This window comes from Cupressus sempervirens, chromosome 3 (genome assembly GCF_028749045.1).
Source record: "Cupressus sempervirens isolate cs-2001-9-10 chromosome 3, ASM2874904v1, whole genome shotgun sequence".
Classification (NCBI taxonomy): domain Eukaryota; kingdom Viridiplantae; phylum Streptophyta; class Pinopsida; order Cupressales; family Cupressaceae; genus Cupressus; species Cupressus sempervirens.
The window spans coordinates 429,962,957-429,987,375 of NC_143120.1; the positions used below are offsets into that span (position 1 = coordinate 429,962,957).

The window sequence follows — 24,419 nt, forward strand, 5'->3', positions numbered from 1 at the left end:
GTTAGTAATACCATTAAGCTTCATTCTTCTACCATCCCACTTGAAAAGAGTCTTCTTCTCTAGCTCAACCCAACCTAGGGTTTTGGTTGTCTTTGATTTTTCTAGCATGGGAAACCCGGTAACCCTATGGATCATTAAAATAGTAAAGATTGAAAACAAAAAAATTTTTGGTTCATGGAAGATTGCTCTTACACCTAGGATGCTCCTGCATCAAACATTTTCTACCAAATACTTTGAAGTAGCTTACATTAGGTTTGTAGCCATACCATAGTTCGTAAGGAGTCTGATTTGATAATTTTTTTAGTTGTACTCTGTTTAATGTATGAACTTTTGTAGTGATTTCTTCCTTCTAGTATTTGATTGCAACATTATTTCTTATCATCATGGTTCTTTCACAATCCATGATTGACCTATTCCTTCTTTCTGCCATACCATTCTGCTGAGGTGTACTAGGGGCTCATACCTATTTTTTGGTTCCTTTCTCAGTACATAATTCATTGAATTCATTAGAAATGAATTCTCCTTCTCTATTTGACCTTAAACACTTCATCTTCTTTTCTGTTTCTTTCTCAACTCTAGCCAGATACTAATTGAACTTTTGAAAAGTTTTAGACTTATCTTTTAGATACATTAATGTCATCATCTCTTAGAGTGATCATCAAAAAAGAAAATAAAGTAATTATCTCCACTATAGATCTCAGTGCCAATAGGTCCACAATGGTCTGTATGAACCAACTCCAAGACTTGTTCAGAATGATAGTTCTTACTCTTTAAACTTGTCTTGCCCATCTTACATATTTGATAATTTTTGGATAGACCCATATCAAGTTTCCTCTTATTAGGAATAACTCTCACTCTTTTGTTTTTCCTTATCTTGATTAGGTTATCAAAGTTCATATGACACAATATTTTATGCCATAACCATCTTTCTTCTACTTGAGCAATGAAACATGAAATTTTACTTAGGTCTACGTAGAATAAGTTACCTTTTGTTTAGTTACTAGACCCAACTAGATTCCCTTTTCCATCTACCAGCTTGGCCTTCCCATTCATGAATTCTATTGGATACAATTGTTCAATTATGTGTTGTCTTTGATGTTACACAAATGTCATATTAGTTATTGGTCAGAGTCTACTAAGCTTAGAAGCTTAGCAAAGAAGATTTACAATGTCTACCAAATGTTCTCAGAGTTTACCTTGTGCAAACAATTGTTACCAAGCTTTCAAGGTTAACAAAGAAAATTTAGTGTCTACCAAGCTTACTCAGTCATCAAAGGAAAATATGACAGAGAATAGTTCTTACCAAGCTCTCATGGTCAGTGAAGGAGATCCAGTTCTTACCGAGTTTACTCAGTAATCAAATGATTTCATAGAATTTCTAGTATTAACTGAGTTGAGATGGTTAACTCAGGAAATTATTTCTAAAGCTATATTTACTGAGCAGGTTCGGCCAATGAAGGATTTCATTTTTTTGGGAAATAAAGCTTTTTTGTTTAATGTAATATTTGTAGCTGAATGATGTATGGTTTAGTGGTAAATGTAACTAGCACCCAGGCTAACCTCTACTAGTTAGTCAATTTTTAGGAGCACCTAGGCTAACCTCTACTAGTTAGTCAATTTTGGCTTGTACTTGACTCTAGCCAAGTTAAGAAGTTAGTGTAATTTGGTTGAGGACCTTAGAAGGTCTTGTTTTATGTTGGCTAGGTGAATTAGTCACTAAGACTAAGGTCACACAAATAGCCTTTGTTAGTTGTCATTTAATTTCTTAATGTTAGGAGTTAGGGAGATTGAGTCATTAATATGTCTTAGGCCTAAGAATGGTTAATGGTTATTTTATAAATATGATGATCATGAATGATCTTGGATCCTCAGAATATGTGAGGATAAGAAGCCTATAATATAGGATTAAGGCATCTATCAAAGTTGCCAAGTGTTGTAAGAATGTTGTCATAACAGCATTTTCAACTTATTGCAAATATTCCATGCAACATGGATAGCCTTGGATTCCTTTGATTGTGGGAGGTTATTTTCGACCAAATGGGACCTAGAATGGTGGAGAAGATACCTAATGGATTTATGGCTCGAATCTCCAAGCATTGGTTGTATATTTGTAAAAAAGTTTTGAGTTAATGAAGTGCTGGAAACTCTGTTTTTGAAGTGATATTTCGGTTTTTGAAGGAACAGTCATACTTGAAGCCAAAAACGTGTTGATACAGTGGTTGAGGCGTGTTCTATAGTCATTTTGAAGACTTTTTCATTTTATGTGTTAAGGGTTTAGAGTAGATTTATCATAGTTTTCAAGTTGTTTTAGTTCAGGCCTTTCTTTTGGTCACACTGTGACAGATTTTGTAAAAATGGCTCCCACATGAGTTTCAACCATGGAAACACTGAATAAGTGGTTGAATATTCAAGTGGGGCCTCTATAAATATTGTATCTAAACTTAGGAATCATCATGAGCAAGGGAGCTAGCTTTATGATCAGGCCCTAGGCGAGTTTGACATACCAGGTTAGAGGCTTGATAGGGAGAAATCAAATCATTTCATGTGGGGAATGGGAAGTACAGCACGTCCCCAGGAATTTTTATGGTAGGTTTTCATGTTATTCATCCATCCTAAGCATTGGGAAGTCATACCAGTCCATTAGGATAGGTCTTGAGCATTTTTCATCAATCCTAGACAAACTGTCCTAGAAACTAGGCCTTTTAGCCCTGTTTCTCCTTGATATTAGGAAGGAGGCGTACGGTCACTTTGAGACCCAGAACCCTTAATGAAAGTTTTAAAACTTACAAAAGGGTATCCAAATCAAGTTTTATTTTTCTGATTTGTTTGGGAAAATTTTACTAAAAAGGGGAAAAACGGACTGGTAAAGGCTACTAGAAATAGGCTTATTTTTAAGATCTCTTTTGATGAAATCTTGAATCTGATAAACCCATGAGCCAAGAACCTTCCCAAATCAGTCAAATGGGATGGAATATGAATGAATTCAATGTGAAGAAGGTCCCCACAATGAAGTTTGAAATTTGTGAGGTTTTAGTGGATTTGGCACTTAGATCCAAGTGAAAGTGAGAAAGAGAACCAAAATTAAGGTGTGGATCATCCAAGGTGGAGTTTTCGAGGTGTGACTCTTGTAGTAAAGAGTGAATAGGATTTAGTTAATGATCTAATCCTATTAGGAGATCCTATAGAAGCATAGGATACTAGGAGATAAGAGAAATCTCTTGGTGGGAGTGGAAAACTAAGCCTAGGAGTTTTATCTCACACCATATTGGTATCAGAGCTTGGTTGATCAAGCTTGTGGGTAATGCATCAATCTTCTGAATCAGTAGGAGAGAATACACCAGCCCAAGCCATGGTGACTAATGCTGAACTAGCAAAGAAGGTTGAGGAACAAGAAGAGGATAACAAATTGTTAAGACAAAGAATAGCTCAAATGGAGCAGCTCTTGGGTGAAGTCCAAGACAAAGCTGATAGGGTCAAAGAGAAGATTGACCTTAAAGAAGAAGCTGAAGCAAAGGAGAAGGAATTAGAGTTGGAGGAAGAAGCACCAACTCCTGATCCTGTTCTTCCTGAAGAGCCATTCTTGAAAGCATTGAAGGCACTGAGTGGCAAGGCTTTAGAAGGTGTTCCACTTTTTAGTGGACAAATGGATCCAGATTCAGTTGTGGATTGGATAGATAGCATTGAGAACCATTTTGAATGTGATGGTATCTCTGAAGCACAAAAGGTAATGGTGGCCAAGTCTAGACTAAGAGGTTCAGCTCTTACTTGGTGGAAGTTTGTACAAACCGAGAGGGAAAAGGATGGTAAAGGTCCTATTGTGACATGGAAGGGTATGGTATCCAAAGTCAAGCAAACATATCTTCCTGATGACTATGAAGTGCAAATGCATAGAAGGAGACAAAATCTTAGGCAAAAAGATTTGGATGTCCAAGCATATACTGAGGAGTTTCAAAAATTGTGTTTGAGGTCCAAGGTGGTTGAAGACGAGAGCATCAAGCTAGCAAGGTATTTGAATGGCCTCAAATGGTCTATTCAAGAAGAGATGAGCCTAGTGAACTTCAAATCCATTAGGCAATGCTATCAAATGGCCTTGAAGATAGAGGAAAAGAGCAAGAGAAAGCAAGATAGCTCCAAAGGTAAAGGCAAAGGAAAAGATACCAAAGGTCAAAGAGGTGGCTATGGTGGAAGAATTTCTGATTCTAGAGCTCAAGGTGAGGTAAAATTCAGTGAGCAGCAAGAAGGAAGCTCAAGTAGAGGTGGTAGAGGAAGGAATTCTAACTCTAACTTTAGAGGAAGAAGTGGTGGTTCTTCACAAAGAGGAAGAGGCAATTATTTTTCCAATATGAAGTGCTACCATTGCAATCAAATGGGGCACCCTGCCTATAGATGCCCTGAGAAAGGTGGCTCATCACAAGGAGGTGATAAGAGAGCTAACCTTGTTCATGAAGACACTAATGCAGCAGATAAACATTCTGAGATTCCATTAAATTCAGAGGAAGGGGAGAACCTCATGATGAGGAGAACTCTAATCAAGGAACCGGTGAAGGAGGAGCCAAGCCAAAGAAGATCTTTGTTTAGAATCAAATGCAAGATAATGGGAAAAGTATGTAAGATCATTATTGATTCAGGCTCTACTGATAATATAGTGTCAGAAGAAGCAGTCAGCAAGCTCAAATTGAAAAGGATATCCCATACCAATCCTTACAAGGTTACTTGGCTCAATAAGGGTCAACATGTGTTAGTAAATGAACAAGCATGGGTGGAGTTCTCCATTGGAAGGTACAAAGACAAAGTTTTATGTGATGTGTTGCCTATGGATGCGTGTCATTTGCTCCTAGGTAGACCTTGGCAATTTGACCATCAAGCCATACATGATGGAGGAAAGAATTCTTATTCTTTCAAGAAGGATAATACTACCTACAAAATTCAGTCATTGTTGGAGGATGCTGAAGTAAGGACAACAGGTCCAAATGTTCTTATGGTAGGTGAAAAAGAGTTCCTACAAACCATGGAAGAAGGTGAAGGTATAGGGTATGCATTGATGTTGAAACCAAGAGAAGGAGATGAAGACAAGGTGACTAAGAAGATTGAATTACTAAAGGAGATTCAAGGTATGTTGCAGACTTACCAAGGCATTGTAAGTGATGGTCAACCTTCAGCCTTGCCTCCTCAAAGAGCCATAAGTCATAGGATAGACCTTATCCCAGGAGCTACCCTACCTAACAAAGCAGCCTATAAGATGACCCCTCAACAAAATGAGGAAATAGCAAGGCAAATACAAGAGCTCTTAGATCAAGGCCTAATTAGAAAGAGTATTAGTCCATGTGCTATACCCACCGTACTTGCACCTAAGAAGGAAGAAAATTGGAGGCTATGTACTGATTCAAGGGCTATCAATAGGATAACCATAAGGTATAGGTTCCCTATTCCTAGGATTGAAGACTTAATGGATTGTTTAGGTGAAGCAAAGTACTATAGCAAGATAGACTTGAAGAGTGGCTATCACCAAATAAGAATCCATGAAGGAGATGAGTGGAAGACAGCCTTCAAGACTAATGAAGGACTGTATGAATGGCTTGTCATGCCATTTGGATTGTCAAATGCCCCCTCTACATTCATGAGGCTCGTGAATGAAATACTCAAGGACTAAATAGGCAAGTTTGTAGTTGTATATCTAGATGATATATTGATTTTTAGCAAGACAAAGAGTGAGCATTTGAAACATCTTGATATTGTCTTCAAGAAGCTGCATGAAGAGAAGTTGATGATCAATTTGGAGAAGTGTGAGTTCATCAAATCAGAATTGGTATATCTTGGGTTTGTTTTATCTCATGGCAATCTGAAAATGGATAAGAGCAAGGTAGAGGCTATCATGAATTGGCCTACTCCAAGGTCAGCAACTGAGGTAAGGAGTTTTCATGGTCTTGCACAATACTATAGGAAGTTTATAAGACAATTTAGTGCAATTTGTGCTCCTATGTTGGATACTATCAAAGGAGGAATGAAAACCAAGTTTGTGTGGAATGAAGATGCTAACAAGAGCTTTGAGTTGTTGAAGGAAAGAATAGCTACCCAACCTGTTTTGGTGCTGCCAAGCTTTGAGAAGCTATTCACCATCGAATGTGATGCTAGCAATGTAGCAATTGGGGCTGTTCTAAGCCAAGAGGGTAGACCGGTGGCTTTCCATTCTGAGAAGTTAAGTGAGGCTAAGAGAAAATACTCCTCATATGACTTAGAGATGTATGCATTGGTCCAAGCTCTAAGAAAATGGAGGCATTACTTTCTCCCCAAGGAGTTCATTGTGTATTCAGACAATCAAGCACTTAGCTTCCTGAATTCACAAGAGAAGTTGAGTCACAAGCACATGAAGTGGGTTGAGTACCTACAAGCCTACACCTTCCATATCAAGCACAAGAAGGGTGTACTAAACAAGGTGGCTGATGCATTGTCAAGAAGAGCCCTCACACTACAAGAAATTCAATTGAAAAGCATGGGGATAGATCATTTCAAGGATCAATATGTAGATGATGAAGACTTTGCTGACATTTATAAGGTATGTGCTGAATACAAGAATCATTTTCATAGCAAATATGCTGATTATACTTTGCAAAGTGATCTCTTGTTCAAAGGGAATCAATTGTGTGTTCCTAGAGGTTCTATTAGAGAGAATTTAATTCAAGAAAAGCATAATGGTGCTTTGAGTGGTCACTTTGGGATCACTAAGACTCAAGACCTTGTTTCAAGGTTTTACTTTTGGCCTAGAATGAATCTTGATGTTAGGAGGTATGTGGAGAGTTGTGTAGTATGTCAAAAGGCCAAGGGCACTTCAACAAATGCTGGTCTTTACCAACCATTACCTATTCCTACTAGGCCATGGGAATGCTTAAGTATGGATTTTGTAGTTGGGTTACCCAAGACAAGACAAGGAATGGATAGTGTGTATGTGGTTGTGGATAGATTCAGCAAGATGGCTCACTTTGTGCCATGCAAGACTACAAATGATGCAAGTCAAATAGCATCTCTATTCTTCAAAGAGATAGTCAGAATACATGGACTACCAATCAGCATTGTTTCAGACAGAGACACAAAATTTATGAGTCATTTTTGGAAGACTCTTTGGCAAAGATTGGGAACTAACTTATCCTTTGGGTCAGCCTACCATCCCCAAACCGATGGTCAAACTGAGGTTGTTAATAGAAGTCTTGGAAACCTTCTAAGATGCCTAACTAAGGAGTATGGAAAGCAATGGGATCAGTTGATTGGGCAAGCTGAATATGCCTATAATGACACCATAAATAGATCAACCGGGAAGAGTCCATTTGAAATTGTCTATGGCCTACATCCTAGAGCTGTCTATGAGTTGAGAGATTTAAAAGATGGAGTCAAGGCAAGTGCATATGCTGATGACTTTGCATTTGCTATGCAAGAAGTTCATGAAACAGTGAGAAAGACATTGACAGAGAACACCATAAAACATAAAGCCAAAGTGGATGAAAGTAGAAGGACAGTTGATTTTAATGTTGGTGACTTGGTTATGGTGCATCTCAACAAGTCAAGACTACAAAAAGGAGTCCCCCACAAGCTACAAATGAGAAGGATAGGACCCTGTCCTATATTGGCTAAGTATGGTGACAATGCATTCAAGGTTGAACTGCCGGAAGACAATGGACTGTCACCCATTTTTAATATTGCTGACTTAGTCCATTATAGAGGACCATAGCAAGACATGGATCAGACTCTTCATGAAGTGATCAGAGATGTGGAGGATCTCCAATTACCTACTGCTACAGTCATAGGCCCAGACATCATACTAGATACAAGAGTCTATAAAAAGACAAGGACTAAAGAGTACAAGGAGCATCTCATTAAAAGGCATGGACAGAATGATGCTGATGCTATTTGGATAAAAGAATCAGAGTTCAAAAAGATGGGAGTTGATCCTAACATCATCAATCCAAGGGTGGATTGAACTACTTATCTTGGGGAGGATGGTGCAGGAGCACCTAGGCTAACCTCTACTAGTTAGTCAATTTTGGCTTGTACTTGACTCTAGCCAAGTTAAGAAGTTAGTGTAATTTGGTTGAGGACCTTAGAAGGTCTTGTTTTATGTTGGATAGGTGAATTAGTCACTAAGACTAAGGTCACACAAATAGCCTTTGTTAGTTGTCATTTAATTTCTTAATGTTAGGAGTTAGGGAGATTGAGTCATTAATATGTCTTAGGCCTAAGAATGGTTAATGGTTATTTTATAAATATGATGATCATGAATGATCTTGGATCCTCAGAATATGTGAGGATAAGAAGCCTATAATATAGGATTAAGGCATCTATCAAAGTTGCCAAGTGTTGTAAGAATGTTGTCATAACAGCATTTTGCACTTATTGCAAATATTCCATGCAACATGGATAGCCTTGGATTCCTTTGATTGTGGGAGGTTATTTTTGACCAAATGGGACCTAGAATGGTGGAGAAGACACCTAATAGATTTATGGCTTGAATCTCCAAGCATTGGTTGTATATTTGTAAAAAAGTTTTGAGTTAATGAAGTGCTGGAAACTCTATTTTTGAAGTGATATTTTGGTTTTTGAAGGAACAGTCATACTTGAAGCCAAAAACATGTTGATACAGTGGTTGAGGCGTGTTCTATAGTCATTTTGAAGACTTTTTCATTTTATGTGTTAAGGGTTTAGAGTAGATTTATCATAGTTTTCAAGTTGTTTTAGTTCAGGCCTTTCTTTTGGTCACACTGTGACAGATTTTGTAAAAATGGCTCCCACATGAGTTTCAACCATGGAAACACTGAATAAGTGGTTGAATATTCAAGTGGGGCCTCTGTACATATTGTATCTAAACTTAGGAATCATCATGAGCAAGGGAGCTAGCTTTATGATCAGGCCCTAGGCGAGTTTGACATACCAGGTTAGAGGCTTGACAGGGGGAAATCAAATCATTTCATGTGGGGAATGGGAAGTACAGCACATCCCTAGGAATTTTTATAGTATTTTTTCATGTTATTCATCCATCCTAAGCATTGGGAAGTCATACCAGTCCATTAGGATAGGTCTTGAGCATTTTTCATCAATCCTAGACAAACTGTCCTAGAAACTAGGCCTTTTAGCCCTGTTTCTCCTTGATATTAGGAAGGAGGCGTACGGTCACTTTGAGACCCAGAACCCTTAATGAAAGTTTTAAAAATTCCAAAATGGTATCCAAATCAAGTTTTATTTTTCTGAGTTTTTTGGGAAAAGTTTACTAAAAAGGGGAAAAACAGACTGGTAAAGGCTACTAGAAATAGGCTTATTTTTAAGATCTCTTTTGATGAAATCTTGAATCTGATAAACCCATGAGCCAAGAACCTTCCCAAATCAGTCAAATGGGATGGAATATGAATGAATTCAATGTGAAGAAGGTCCCCACAATGAAGTTTTAAATTTGTGAGGTTTTAGTGGATTTGGCACTTAGATCCATCTAAGTGAAAGTGAGAAAGAGAACCAAAATTAAGGTGTGGATCATCCAAGGTGGAGTTTTCGAGGTGTGACTCTTGTAGTAAAGAGTGAATAGGATTTAGTTAATGATCTAATCCTATTAGGAGATCCTATAGAAGCATAGGATACTAGGAGATAAGAGAAATCTCTTGGTGGGAGTGGAAAACTAAGCCTAGGAGTTTTATCTCACACCACTGAGCAGGTTCGGCCAATGAAGGATTTCATTTTTTTGGGAAATAAAGCTTTTTTGTTTAATTTAATATTTGTAGCTGACTGATGTATGGTTTATTGGTAAATGTAACTTGTTATTGAGCCAACATGACAATTTGTAATGTATAAATAAAAGGTCAAGTTGTGGATTCTAAAAATAAGGAATGAGAATGCAATGAGCTGATTCTGTGAAGAGGCAGTGCAAGGAAATTTTGATGAAGGATTAGATATCCTTGACGAGAAGCAAAGGTTTATTTGGTCTGCGAAGATCTAATGAAGCAAAGTAGAGATCTGTATCAGCAAATTTCAGTTGCATCTCATTCAAGTCACTTACTGTTACTTTCTTACCATTGTAACAATATTTCCTAAATCTCTTAATAGAGTTGGTTTAATAGCCATTTTGTAAATCCTCTAACAAGGTGGACAATTCATTTGAATTTTTTTAAAGACCTCTAGTAGGGACACTCCTAACTGGGTGAATAAATTCTCTAACAAGGTCACACCTAATAGTGTGATTTGTAACCTTTAACAGGGTTGGCTCCTAACAGGGCTCACTTTAGAAGAGTGAAAATTGGTAGCTAGTTACTTGGTGGTTTTTCCCATATTGGATTTCCACGTTAAATATAGTGTCTCTTGTGCTCATGTTATTTACTTTTGCATGCATGTTAATAATTATTAATGCTTAAAAATTAGTAATAAGTTAATCTACCGAGTTACAAAATTTTTGTGAATGTTTACTAAGTGACAACAATAAGTAACTTGTTTGACATCTAAGGTATCTGTGGATTTTTTTTTGTGGTAATTGATTCAGCCCCCACCCCTCCTCTCAATTACTCCATCTATAATTCCAACAATTGGTATCAGAGCTTTTGGTGCTTGCAGGAAAGGATTTCAAGGATCTAAGCTAAAGATCAAGATGTCTTACAAAAGGGAAATTCCAAGACTTAACAGGGAAAACTTCTCAGCATGGCAGGGATTGATGAGACTTCATCTAGCTTCCATTGGAGATACATGACTGCAATATCTAGATGAAGCATATGTAGAACCTAATGGCACATTATCTATCAATGATATTGCTAAAAAGAAGACTCACAACAACATGATGATATATATTGCATTTGCCTTAAGTTATGAAGAATTTGATGATATCAAGGATTACAAAATTGCAATTAGAGTTTTTGCAATTCAAGAAAGAAGATGTGAAGCAAATCATAAGATAAATTTAGAGGCCATAGTTGGAAGATTGACTGCATTTGAGCTAGACAACTATGATAATTATGTTCTAGCTACCAAGAACATTGAATCAACATTTGAAGCCAAGTTTTCACTCAAGGAGAAAGGTAAGAAGATAAAGGATTCTCAGTCAGATAGTGAAGAAGAATCACAACAGAGTTTTGATAGTGATCTTGAGGTAGTTGAAGCTCTACTAGCAAGGAAATATTCAAGAGGCAAAGGGAAATACAAAGGTAAGGTTCCTCTAATCCATTTTTGTTGTGAAGAAATTGGACATATTGCTGCTAGGTGCCCAAATAAGTAGAACACGAATGAGAAGAAAGGTCATAGGTGCAATGACAAGAAAGACTTCAAATCACTCAAGGAAAAAGGTAAGAAAACATGTTTCATGGCTAAGAATTCTAATGATTCTGATGAAGAAGAAGATGATGAAATTGTTTACATTGCTGTAAAGGATGAATCTGATAATGATGAAGAAATGACACTTATTTCTCATGTGAGAAAAAATGATACATGGATTATAGATAGTGGTTGTTCTCATCACATGACTAGTGATAAAACTAAGTTTGAACATTTTAAAGACTATGATGGTGGCAGTGTGAGGTTTGGTAACAATGAACCTTGTTGCATAAAAGGAAAAGGAAGAATCTCACTAACCAAAGAACTTGTATGTGATAATGTATATTGGGTAGAAGGACTAAAACACAATCTATTGAGTGTGGCACAACTACTCAATAATGGATTCAAAGTGGAATTCATGCATGGAAAGGTAAGATTGCTAGATGGCAAAGGAAAGCTAATTGGATTAGGCACTCAAACAAAAGGTAACTTGTTTTATCTTCAACTTGGAGAATGTTCATGTTTTATTTTTCAAGTTGAAGAAAGTTGGTTTATGGCATAGGAGGTTGTGTCATGTGAATTTTGATAACTTGGTGAAAATAAGTAAATTCAGGAAAGCCAGAGGCATTCCTAACATTAAGAAACCTGAGGTTGGTATATGCAAGAATTGTCAAATTGGCAAGATGGGAAAGACTAGCTTTAAAAGTAAGAACTATCAGTCTGAAGAAGTTTTAGAAATTGTGCATGCTGATTTGTGTGGACCTATTAGAATTCAAAGTTATACTGGTGAAATTTTTTTTATTCTTTTTGTTGATGATTACTCAAGAATGATGACTATCATGTACCTAAGAGAGAAATTAGAAGCATTTAAGAAGTCCAAATGGTATTTGGCGAAAGTAGAAAAGGAAATAGGCAAAAGACTAAAATGCTTGAGGTTAGATAGAGGTGGTGAATTCATTTCACATGAGTTCAATAAATTTGCATTGAAAGAGGAATCAAAAGGTAGATTTCAGCACCTAGAACTCCTGAACAAAATGGAATAGCTGAAAGAAGGAATAGATCTATCATAGACTGTGCAAGAACCTTAATGATTGAAAAGAGCATTGCTATCAAATACTAGAAGAAAGCTATCAGCACTGCAGTTCATACCTTGAACTGAGTACAGCTAAAGAAGGACTCATTCAAAATCCCTTATGAGTTATGGTATGGCTACAAACCTAATGTAAGTTACCTAAAAGTATTTGGAAGCAAATGTTACATTTTAAAAGAATCTAGAAAACATAAATTTGATGTGAAGGGTGATGGAAGAATATTTTTGGGATATCCTTGCAAGAGTAAAGCATATAGATGTTTGAATTTGTCTACTCACAAAGTCATAGAAAGTGCACATGTGAAAGTTGATGAGTTTGTAGAAAGAATTGAAGAAGAAAGATAAAGGGAACTAGAAGACTACAAGAGATTTCTTTTCATTGAACATGATACAGTGTCAGGTACACCTGTCAATAAGAAATCTTCTACTCCAAAGTCTTCTATAACTGAGTTGCAGGACATTCAAACCAAGTTGCTGAAAGTTCAAATTGAGTTGGAGAAAGTTCAAATCGAGCTAATGTCAACCGAGTTGCAAGGACCTGAGTTGTAAACAGAAGCTATCGAATCAATAGCTAACAAATCTTAGCAAGGAGCCTGTGCTAGCCAAGTATGTTAGGAGGCATCATGCACAAGATCAGATCATTGGAGATAAATCTAAAGGAACTATGACAATAAGTAGGTTGAAAGGTACTTATTTACTTACTAAATTTGAACCTAGAAGTGTCAAAGATGCATTAGAAAATGAAATCTAGATTGAGGCTATGAATGAAGAGATAGAGCAGATAGAGAATAACAAAACATGGACTCTTGTACCCAGGCCTAAAGACAAAAATGTGATTGGAACTAATTGGGTATTCAAAAATAAGCTAAATGAAGATGGTAAGGTGTCAAGAAAAAAAGCTAGATTAGTATGCACATGATACTCTCAAGAAGAAGGTATAGACTATGGAGAAACTTTTGCTCTTGTTGCAAGATTGGAAGGTGTTAGAACCTTACTTACATATTTTGCATACAAAGGATTCAAAGTTTATTAGATGGATGTCAAGTCAACATTTCTCAATGGTATACTAGATGAGGAGGTTTATATTGAATAACTTGAAGGTTTTGTTGATCCAGACAAGAAGGACATGGTCTAAAAGTTACATAAAGTATTGTATGGTCTAAAACAAGCCCCTAGAGCATGGTATGAGAGATTACATAACTATCTCATTCAGATTGGTTTTCAAAGAGCTAATGATAATAGTAGCTTGTATATCAAGGAAGGACTAGATAATAAGATTGTTTTGGCAGAAATATTTGTAGATGATACTTTGTTCATAGGAAATGATGTTCTTTGCAAAGAATTTTCAGAACAAACGAACAAGGAATTTGAAATGTCAATGTTTGGTGAGATCAAATTCTTTGTTGGTCTTCAAATTCAAAAGAATAAGAATGGTATTTATATCAGTCAATCAAAATACATCAAGGAGATACTGAAAAAGTTTGTTATGGAAGACTGTAAACCAGTTGGAACTCCAATGTGTACTAGATTGAAAATTACCAAGGATAATGAATCAAAGGAAGTGGATCAAACATTGTATAGATCTATGATTGGAAAGTTGTAGTATCTAGTGCATACAAGACTAGATATTGCCCTTGCAGTAGGTATTGTAGCAAGATTTTCAGCAAAACCAAGAGAAAATCACATGATGGCAATCAAAAGGATCATGAGATATTTGAAAGGCACTGAAGATTATGGATTATGGTAGAAACTTGGAGGAAATCTTGATTTAAAAGTGTTTATTGATGTAGATTGGGTAGGAAATATTGATGACAGAAAGAGTACAAGTGGAGGAGCTTTCTTTCTTGGAAATAGGTTGGTCTCTTGGACAAGTAAAAAGAAAAATTGCACATCCCATTCTATGGTAGAGGTAGAATATGTTGCAGCAGCAATAAATTGTTCAAACATTTTTTGGTTTAAACAATTATTGAAAGGCATGAAGGTAGAGATTAAAGAACCAGATGTCTAGTGATGCATTAAAAAACCAAGCATATTGCTATAAAGTATCACTTTATTAGACAATTGGTGTAGGATAAGGAGATTAGATTTGAATATGTCCATATAAAGGAAAAAATTTCTGACATATTCACAAAGCCTTTACCTAAGGATGCATTCTTGTATCTAAGAGGTAAGTTAGGGGTCATTCCCCTATCTGAAGCACACTAAAATATAGTTTTAGTGATGCATCAATAGGAACATAATTGAAAATCTACCCGTTGATGCAGCAAAGTAATGAAGCCATTGCATATGAATCAGTACTTAAGGTACATTGGAATTCATTTGAGTTGTGTTGTCTTTGGCATGTGTTGTCAAAGAGGGAGAGATTACTATAATATCTTTCTAAAATTTGCAAGAAAAAGAGAGTTTATGCAAGAGGGAGAGATTACTATGAAAGAGAGAATTTTTGTATTTGAGGGAGAAGCATTCTTTTAGAAAAGACTTGTTTTCAAATTTCATTCTACTATGACATGTTGTGTTACCATCAATACCAAAAAGGGAGATTGTTGGATACAATTGTTCAATTGTGTGTTGTCTTTGATGTTACATAAATGTCATATCAGTTATCAATCAGAGTCTATCAAGCTCAAAAGGTTAGCAAAGAAGATTTATAGTGTCTATCGAGTGCTCTAAGACTTTACCTTGTGCAGGTAATTGTTACCAAGCTTTCAAGGTTAGCAAAGGAAATTTAGTGTCTACCGAGCTTACTTGGTCATTAAAGGAAAATATGGCAGAGAACAGTTCTTACTAAGCTCTCATGGTTAGCAAAGGAGATCTAGTTCTTATCGAGTTCACTTGGCAGCCAAAGGATTTCACAAAATTTATAGTGTTAACTAAGTTGAGATGGTTAACTCAGGAAATGGTTTCTGGTGTAGTGTCTACCCAACAGGGTCAGCCAATGAAGGATTTCATTATTTTGGGAAATAAAGCTTTTTTTTTTAATGTAATATTTGTACCTGGCTGATGTATGATTTATTGGTAAATGTAACTTGTGATTGAGCTGACTTGAAAATTTGTAATGTATAGATAAAAGGTTAAGTTGTGGATTCTAAAAAATGAGCTAATTGTGTGAAGAGGCAGTGCAAGTGAATTTTAAAGAAGGATTAGATATCCTTGAGGAGAAGCAGAGTTGTATTTGATCAGCAAAGATCTATTGAAGCTAAGCAGAGATCTATATTAATAAAGTTCAGTTGCATCTCATTTAGGTCACTTATTGTTACATTCTTACCATTGTAACAATATTTCCTAAATCTCTTAACAAAGTTGGTTTAACAACCATTTTGTAAATCCTCTAACAAGCTAGACAATTTAGTTGAATTGTTCTAAAGACCTCTAGTAGGGCCACTCCTAACAGGGTGAATAAATACTCTAATAGGGTCACACCTAACAGTGTGTTTTGTAATCTTTAATAGGGTTGGCTCCTAATAGGGTTCACTTTGGAAGAGTGAAAATTGGTAGCTAGTTACTTGGTGGTTTTTTCCATATTGGGTTTCCTCATTAAATCCAGTGTCTCTTGTGCTCATGTTATTTACTTTTGCATGCATGTTAATAATTATGAATGCTTAAAGATCAGTAACAAGTTAATCTACCAAGTTACAACATTTTTGTGAATGTTTACCGAGTGATAGATCAGTATGTAACTTGCTTGACATCTAAGAGATCTATGGATTTGTTTTTGTAGTAACTGATTCACCAACACCCCCCCCTCTTAGTTACTCCATCTATAATTCCAATATAATTCTACCTTGAATCCAATGTTATTCAACAGTGCCACACTTAGTAGATTATGCTCCAGTCCTTCAACCCAATAAGGATTGTCACACATAAGTTCATTGGTTAGAGAAATGCAACCTTTTCCTTTTATGCAACATGTTTCATTGTTTCCAAATCTTACACTTCCACAGTTATAGTGTTGCATATGTTCGAACATTGCTTTATCACTAGTCATATGATGAGAACAACCACTATCAATAATCCATGTATCATTTTCTCTAATATGAGAAATAAGTGCCATTTTATCTTCCTTATCATTATATACATCGTTTACATCAATATAAACCATTTCATCATCATCACTACTATTTGAATCTTTAGCCATGTAAGAAGACTTCTTATCTTTATCCTTGTAGTCCTTGAAGTTTTTGAAATCCTTCTTGCCTTTTTACTTGATGCTCTTCTTTTCATCTTTTTCTTCTTTGTTTGGACACCTTGCAATACTATGACAAACTTCTCCACAAGAAAAAAAGATTAGAGGAAATTTACCTTTGTACATTCCTTTGCCTTTGGGACATCTTGTTGTAAGCAGGGATTCAATGGCTTTAAGATCATTGTCACAACTATCTCCCTCTTCACTTTTAGATTGTTTACCTTTAGAATTTGTAGCTTTCTTCTTGCATGAAAACTTGGCTTGAAATGTAGATTCAAGAATGCTAGAACTAGGAACATAATTATAAGAGTTATCTAGCTCAAATGTTGTCAAACTTCCCACTAGAGCATCCAAATTTATCTTTTTATTGGGATCACATCTCATCTCTTGAATAGATGACACTCTAATTGCATAAATAGGAAGAAGAGTTCTAAGTACCTTGTTGACCACTATCACATCATCAATTCCCCTCCCCCCAGGCTTTGACTGCATTTACACTAGCTTTTATTCTCTGAACTTATTTTTTAATATTTTCATCCTCTCTTATCTTCCTCTGATCAAAATGACCTCTTACTATTTCTTCCTTGGCTCTCCTCACATTATCATCACCTCCATACATATCTTTCAGCTTGGTCCACATCTCATGAGGAGTAGAAAATCCTTTGACTTCATCAAATTGAGCATAGTTAAGAGTGGATGCAATGTCTATCATCATATTTTTATGATTTTTTTTTTCAAAAATCTCCTGTATAGCCATCGTTGCAGTAGAGTATTTATACTAGGTATTCAAACATTTCAAACCTAAATCATTGATGGTTACCATATGTAGCTTCATAAGTTCATGCCATGCCTTGAAGTTATCTTTGTTAAACTTTGAAATCTCTCTTTTGTAAGACATCTTGATCTCTAGCTTAGGTCCTTGAAGGATTCTCTGCAAGCACCAAAATCTCTGATACCAATTGTTAGAAATATTAGAGGAGTAACTAAAAGGGAAGGAGTGAATCAGTTACCACTAAAATAAATCCCAAATCCATTGGATGTATATATATAAAAAAAAAATCTTCTGAAAGTTTTGTTACTTGGTTAACACACATGCACCTGGTTAACACTAACAATATGCAGAAACTCAACAAGCATTGAATTAACAACTATAACTTTGTAAATACTGAACATACATATCTCAAGATATTAAGTGTGATTAACCTTAATTAACTTATTTTCATACACATAAAAGAAATAGCATGAACACAAGTGAGATCAAGATTTAATGTGGAAACCTAATTTGGGAAAAAGCTACCAATTATAACTAGTTACTATTTTTCACTCTTTTGAAGTGAGCCTTGTTAGGAGCCAACCCTGTTAAACTTTACAAAATACATTTTTAGGTGTGACCCTGTTAGAGGATTTAATCACCCTATTAGGAGTGGCCTTGTTAGAGGTCTTTAGACACTTCAATCTAGAAATGCACCTTGTTAGATGATTTGGAAAATAGTCGTTCAACTAATTGTGTTAAGAGATTTGATATGCTACTACAATGGTTAGAGAGTAACAATGATATGAATTGATTTCTGATACAATTGTATTGCTGATTTCAAATCTTAATTTTTCCTTGCATACTTGATCCATCTTGATCTAATTAATCTTTGCTGCCCAACAAGGATATTCTACTTATCCTTCCAATTCACTTTCTCTAAGAATTTTCTTATCTTCCACACATTCTCACACATTCAATCCTCAACTTGACCTTATACCTATATTATATACATTGTCAAGTCGGCTTGAATACAACTTAAAACAATAATTCTTCATCTCTTCAGTCGGCTTGAACCATCAAAAAAATCTATTAAAATCAATATTGCAAAACAAGAAAATCCTTTGTTAGTTGACCCAACTCGATAAATATTAACTTTGAAATAATTTTCCTGTGTTAACCAAGTGAACTCGGTTAACATTGCAACTATTTAAACTTCCTTTGGTAACAAAGTGAGCTCGATTAACATTGGTTCCATGCCAACTTTCCTTTGTTAACCAAGTGAGCTTGATTAACACTAAACTTCTATGAACTTCTCTTCGACACCCGAGCGAACTCGGTAGGCACTATCTTCTGAACTTGGTAAATATTAGAATGCTTTGTAGACACAGGAAATCGGCTTCATCACCCAAGTGTGTTTGGTAGACACTCACTGGTAAAGATATGAAATTTTGTGTAACATCAATGACAATATATAATTGATCAATTATTTTCAACATCTGTATGTTCATTCTTTTCATTTCAAAGAGGATACAAGCTTTGATAACAACTAAAAGAAGAGAAGAAAAATGGGCAAATATCCAAAAAGGCAAGAACCCACAAATTTCTAAGAATCAAGAACACCTCATAGGTGTGGAAGCAACTATAATAGGGGGGATTAACTAAGTACGTCAAGCATCTCCATGGTTTGTAGCTCGACGCTACCTTGGAAATTTTAATGATTAGAAAAGTATACTATCACCATGTATGGTATATCATTTCCACTCAATACTCAGTTCATCTCTGAAATTTTTAGTCTTTCGAATGAGGGCATCCAATTTTTCAAGGAGACAAAAGTCACCTAGGTGTCTCTTGTAATTTTTTCTAAGGAGGAAGATGAGAAGAGAGGACTAATTAAGGTAGAAAATTTCTTTTCAAATAAGAAAATTAAGCCTATTTGGCGCTCGATGCTTAGTTGTGTAAGAGCCTACATAACCCTAGATGGTAGGAAGAAAAGGGTTCATTACTTTAAGTTTTTTTTATTAAGTCATTTTTTTAATGGAGACAAGATTAGTTTCTTCTACTAAATTTTGAATTCTCTGTATTTTAGCTTAACCAATCACAAGAAGAAGGATTCCTACCTTGAGTTACATGAAGAACTCGTCCTTCTTTTTGTAGATTGTTGTAATGCCCATATTTTGTCCCCTAGTGTGAAGGTTAAAAAAGAAGGGAAACCTAACCCCCCTATGATTAAGGATAAAACCACTGTGTCAAATAAAAAAATGGTTGTCAATGATAGTGAGGAAGATTTTGGAACCAGTGAGGAGAAGGATGAGTCGATGTTTCATGACCTAAAAGATGATAGGGTTTTGGTTAATTTATGAGAAGGCACTTTAAAGAGGGAATGAAGAGTAGGGATGAAATTTAAGATACTCTACTAGTGAGAAAACCTAAATCCCATGAGGAGAACCCTAGTGGAGAAACTAACTCAAGATAGTTAGGGTTTAGGTGCTAACAATCCAAGTAAGGATGCTGGAAATGTGATTGCAAGAATTGTAGGATTCTCTACCTCTAAATCTTATGATCCCCTGCTAGGAAATTATAAGGGATAAAAAGAGAATAATTTGTCTTACACCTAGGCTGGTGCTAAGAAAATTAAAGCAAAAATGGATTCCATTGATGCCTTTGATTCTTAGGTTCACAATGAAATTGTTTCTCTAAAGATGGTAGTCAATGAGTTGAAAATGGGCCTCAATAAGAAAGTACATAATATAAAGGAGGAGGATGTTCCTTGTCATTTGAGAGAACTCAAAAGGGTTGTAAATGATAGTGACAGGAAGATTCAATCCTTGGTTTACAAGTGCCTGTTAGACAATGAGTAGGAAGGCATAGAGCTAAAAATTGATCACATTGGTGAAGAGAAGGGCAAGGACATCCAAGGCTTAGGAAAAAGGACTTATGGAAGACTCAACAAAAAGTGTATCATTGGTGGTTCCAAGACCATGGAGGGAGTCCTTGAGGTCACTAAGATTCAGATTACCAAAGTTCTCATAAAGCTAGCTTAGGTGACTTTCTAGTTTTTTGTTTTCTTTTAGGTTTGCTTCCTTAGTTTTTGTTAGGTGTTGGTTTTGGGTGATGGATTTGTCAATGTGTGTTCTATTTCTAGCACAAACTTTTGTTAGGACTCTTAAATTTTTATCTTAATTATATTGGCTTTTAGGTTTCTGGTCTTTGTAAAACTGATTTTTACCTTTATCCAACAAAAAATAAGTTTTATATTACTTATTAAATTTTTAATTTTTAATTTTATTATTATTTGAATTTAATCAATTATAAATTTTAACTAAGATTTAAGTTTGAAATACATTTTCATTATTTTCCTTTTTTTAAATCATATTTTTGATTAATTGTAGCCCTAATTAAAATATGAGTTGATATCAATTTTTTGTAATTATATGATTTAATATTTAAACTAATTAAACTAAACTTTCTTACATAATTATGTTATATTAAAAGATTATAAATTAAATATTATATAAAATATTTTAGATGTAAATATTATAAATTCATTGTTTATATAAATTATACATTCCTAAAGTAAATAATATAATACATGATTAGCATACAATATATTTTCTACATATTCTCATTAAAAAAAAAATTCTACATAATATAGTGTAATTCAAAAATTAAATGTATTAGAAATTATTTGAATTACAATTATTTAAACGAATTTTGTAAATTTTTATAATTTTTACATAGTTTAAAACTAGATCTTTTAAATGAAATTTTTACTTTATTATTTATTAAAGCTGTCTCTTTGTTATTTTTAAATCCCATCAATTTGTTCAATAACTCTATCTAAGAGACATTAAATGTATCTCATAAAGTTATTGAGAGAGATTGAATGTATCTCATATTTGATAAACATGTTATCATTCCAATAATATTTATTTGCTTTTGAGCAAATTGTGTTTCTTTTTATCTTTTTCCCACCATGTTTGACGTACAAGAGAAGAGAGAAGAGTTTGATGCTCCACCTTCAATTCTTTGGCCATAAATACCAATAGCCTAGCTCAAATTGAACTAATGCCAGCTTGGCAGTGACATTTTGGCTTCTAGCGACTTAGAATTTCTCTTGGAAATATATTGGTACGATGTTCACTCCACTCAAAAGCCTTTGTTGTAGATTCCCTTTCGTTGGCGGGCCGCTTACAAGAAATTAGAGAGCTATTTTAAAGAGTGGGATTCTTGAGCGCAAATGGACGCAAGTGGCGTATACTTATTCTATGAGTATGTCAATTTCTTTCTGTGACTAAGAGGCGCTTCACCATAGTATTCGCTGGGGGTCTAAGAGACACCCAAATTCTATCATTGAAAAATAAACTTAAACGAAGATTCATCATTTGATCGTTTCAATTTAGCTGAATAGTTTATGCATTTAACAATAAATCTTTATTATTATAGCATGGAGTCCACAAACGAGCACCAAGAAGTATTTAGAAAAGAATTATAAATTGTATTATTCTATTATTTTTTAATCAAAAAAATATGGTAAAATATGTCTTATATCTAAGTATGCTTTGATATGAAAATTCCTTTAGAGCAGATTTAGTTGCTGGAATGGGAATAGGAAATTAGGAATATGTTTTCTACTTTTCTTTTGGTGTGTCAATTGAAATAGGGAATAGGAATACATATCCCCGTGTTGCCTCTAAAATGAGCTTATGCCCATTCCAAAAAATAGATGTTATTGGAATAGCCATTCATATTCTCAATATGCATTCCTATTCCCCAATCCTATGCCTGCAACCCACCAAGCCCTTATATCTTCATTATAATACAATCCTAGGTTATAAGGATTTGGAATTCAAAGGAACATATGATTTTTTAAAAATTACAATTAGTTACTCCTCATAGATTTTTCCACAACACTAAAATTTCAATTCAATTTTTACTTTCGGGCCATATTTTCAATATAAAGTGGAATTATTTATAAAATCCTACCATGTAGGACTTGTTCTTCTTAATGAACTACCATCTAAGAACCTATTTTGAGTGATCACTTTAATGAAATTTTGGAGACAAGATATTTTGTAATCCATAGAAACTATAATTGAAAAATATGCTGGTACTTTTGACAAAGTTTGGCTAGGACAAAATGGTAAATTTTCATACTCATATTTATTAATTAAAATAAACAATACCCTTCTCATTTTTTTGTAAATTAAGGTAAGGAATACAAATTCGATTGAGTTAGCTAATTATAAAGCCAACTTTTTCTTTGTAGGGTGAATCACAGGTGTGGACACTCACAAAGAAATCATTCAAAGTGTAGACCTAAAATCACTCAATTGTTTCCTAATCTACAAAGGTAGCCAATTTGAATGTGGAAGGGAAGTCCCCTATTCAATTTGATAAGCAAGATGAAAATGAGAGTTCATTCCAATCAAATGTCACTTAACAAATACATTCTCTAAAACACTTATATTGATGTTTCTATGAGAATTTCTAAAAACATATATTGGCTGACATGTTTGTATTCTATATGATATGATTATTTTTATTAGAGATACCTTGATTGGTATTTTATGATTTTTTGCATCATATGATGCATTTAGTGTCAATACATTTTTTTAATCAATATCTCAGTGGTGATAGATGGTAAAAATATGATTCTAGTTAAAGTTTTGATTGTATCTGCATGATGAGTGAATTGTTGTAACTTAGTGCCTTAGATTATATTTGCTGTAATCTATATTTGAGCCTATTGATTATGTTTCAACATGATTTTATTGGATTCCCTATTATGTGGTGCCATATATACTATTGGATATTTTAGTTTCCAACTTTCACTTATTTATGATCATATTTTCATAAATGATTAATTTAAATGATATTTAAACTAAGGAATAGAAAATAAAATGATGAGTGTCATAACATTATTTAAGTATTATTGTGCCAATAGAGAATTAGTATTCAATTAGAAATTTTATTATTACTATGTGCACTTGGCTATTTATATTGTAAGAAGTTGCACTTCATGTGTGTGTGTTTAAATGAAAAAGTGAAACAGAGGTATCTTGTGTTCTTACAAATCTTGCATTAACAAAACAATTCTATTTTAGTTTGTTCTTAGTTTTCCAATTTCTAAAGTCAAAGTGATTAGTCAAATGATCCATTTGATATTTAAGCTATATATTGTATACTTTGGTACTTATTTAGGACCTGGTTGTGGGTCATTTCCTAGGATCACAACTTTTTAATTTAACTATTTCTTGAGTTATACTAGATTTTTCATGGGTTTTTGTATTCTTTCCATTTTCTTGGGCTATCTATAATTTGTAATCTTGTGATAAAAAGTCTAGATATGTGTTTAGCAATGGAACTCATTTGTATGTCATGGATCATGTGAGGACCTAAATCTTGGATCACTAGCTCTTACACATTTTTTGTAATGAGTTTTATATGATTTAGGACCAAAACTATTTGTGGTAATGCATTTCTTCTTAATTCATTTTTTTGGCTGAACTAGGTGTCATATGACATATATGTTGCTTTACAATAGATATCTTAAGGTGGTATTATGAAGATTATGATGAATTAGAGAATACAAGATCTTTGATCAAAATTTTGCACAATAATCATGTCTTTTTGTCTGGAATGTATAAAGGCATGTTTTCAACTTAATGTATTTTAATTTCTAGTTCATTAAAGATCGGTTTATATGTGTTCTCTCATCTTACTTATAGTTTTCACCATCTTTAATGTAGTTGCATGATTGTGATATGTCTCTCTATATTCTCTCCTTCTATGACTGCAACAAAAAATTATTTGACACAATTTAAATTGAGCTGAAAGTTTTGAGTATATTTTATCCATGCTAGTGGTATAGGAGACATCTTTACCAAAATTTCATTATTGAGAAAATATCGTCATTGTATAGGTAGTGTATATCCATGATTTTTAAATTAACCTTCTAGTATATGTTGGTAGATCTAGATTGCATAACGTATTTGTGATAGACCAATGTTATGTCTATGCATTATAGATGTTACAGTTATCATGAATGAGATTTAACTTAAATACCAATCAATTTGGTTTCAAAAACTAATTTTATTACTAGTAAATTTATTTTATCTAAATCT

General features: G+C 34.4%; 1 pseudogene; it reads left to right on the forward strand.

The window, feature by feature from the left end:
- The first annotated feature begins 3,301 nt into the window (after nt 1-3,301).
- Nucleotides 3,302-24,419, forward strand: part of LOC149566868 (glutamate--tRNA ligase, cytoplasmic-like) — a 140,909-nt pseudogene continuing 119,791 nt past the window's right edge.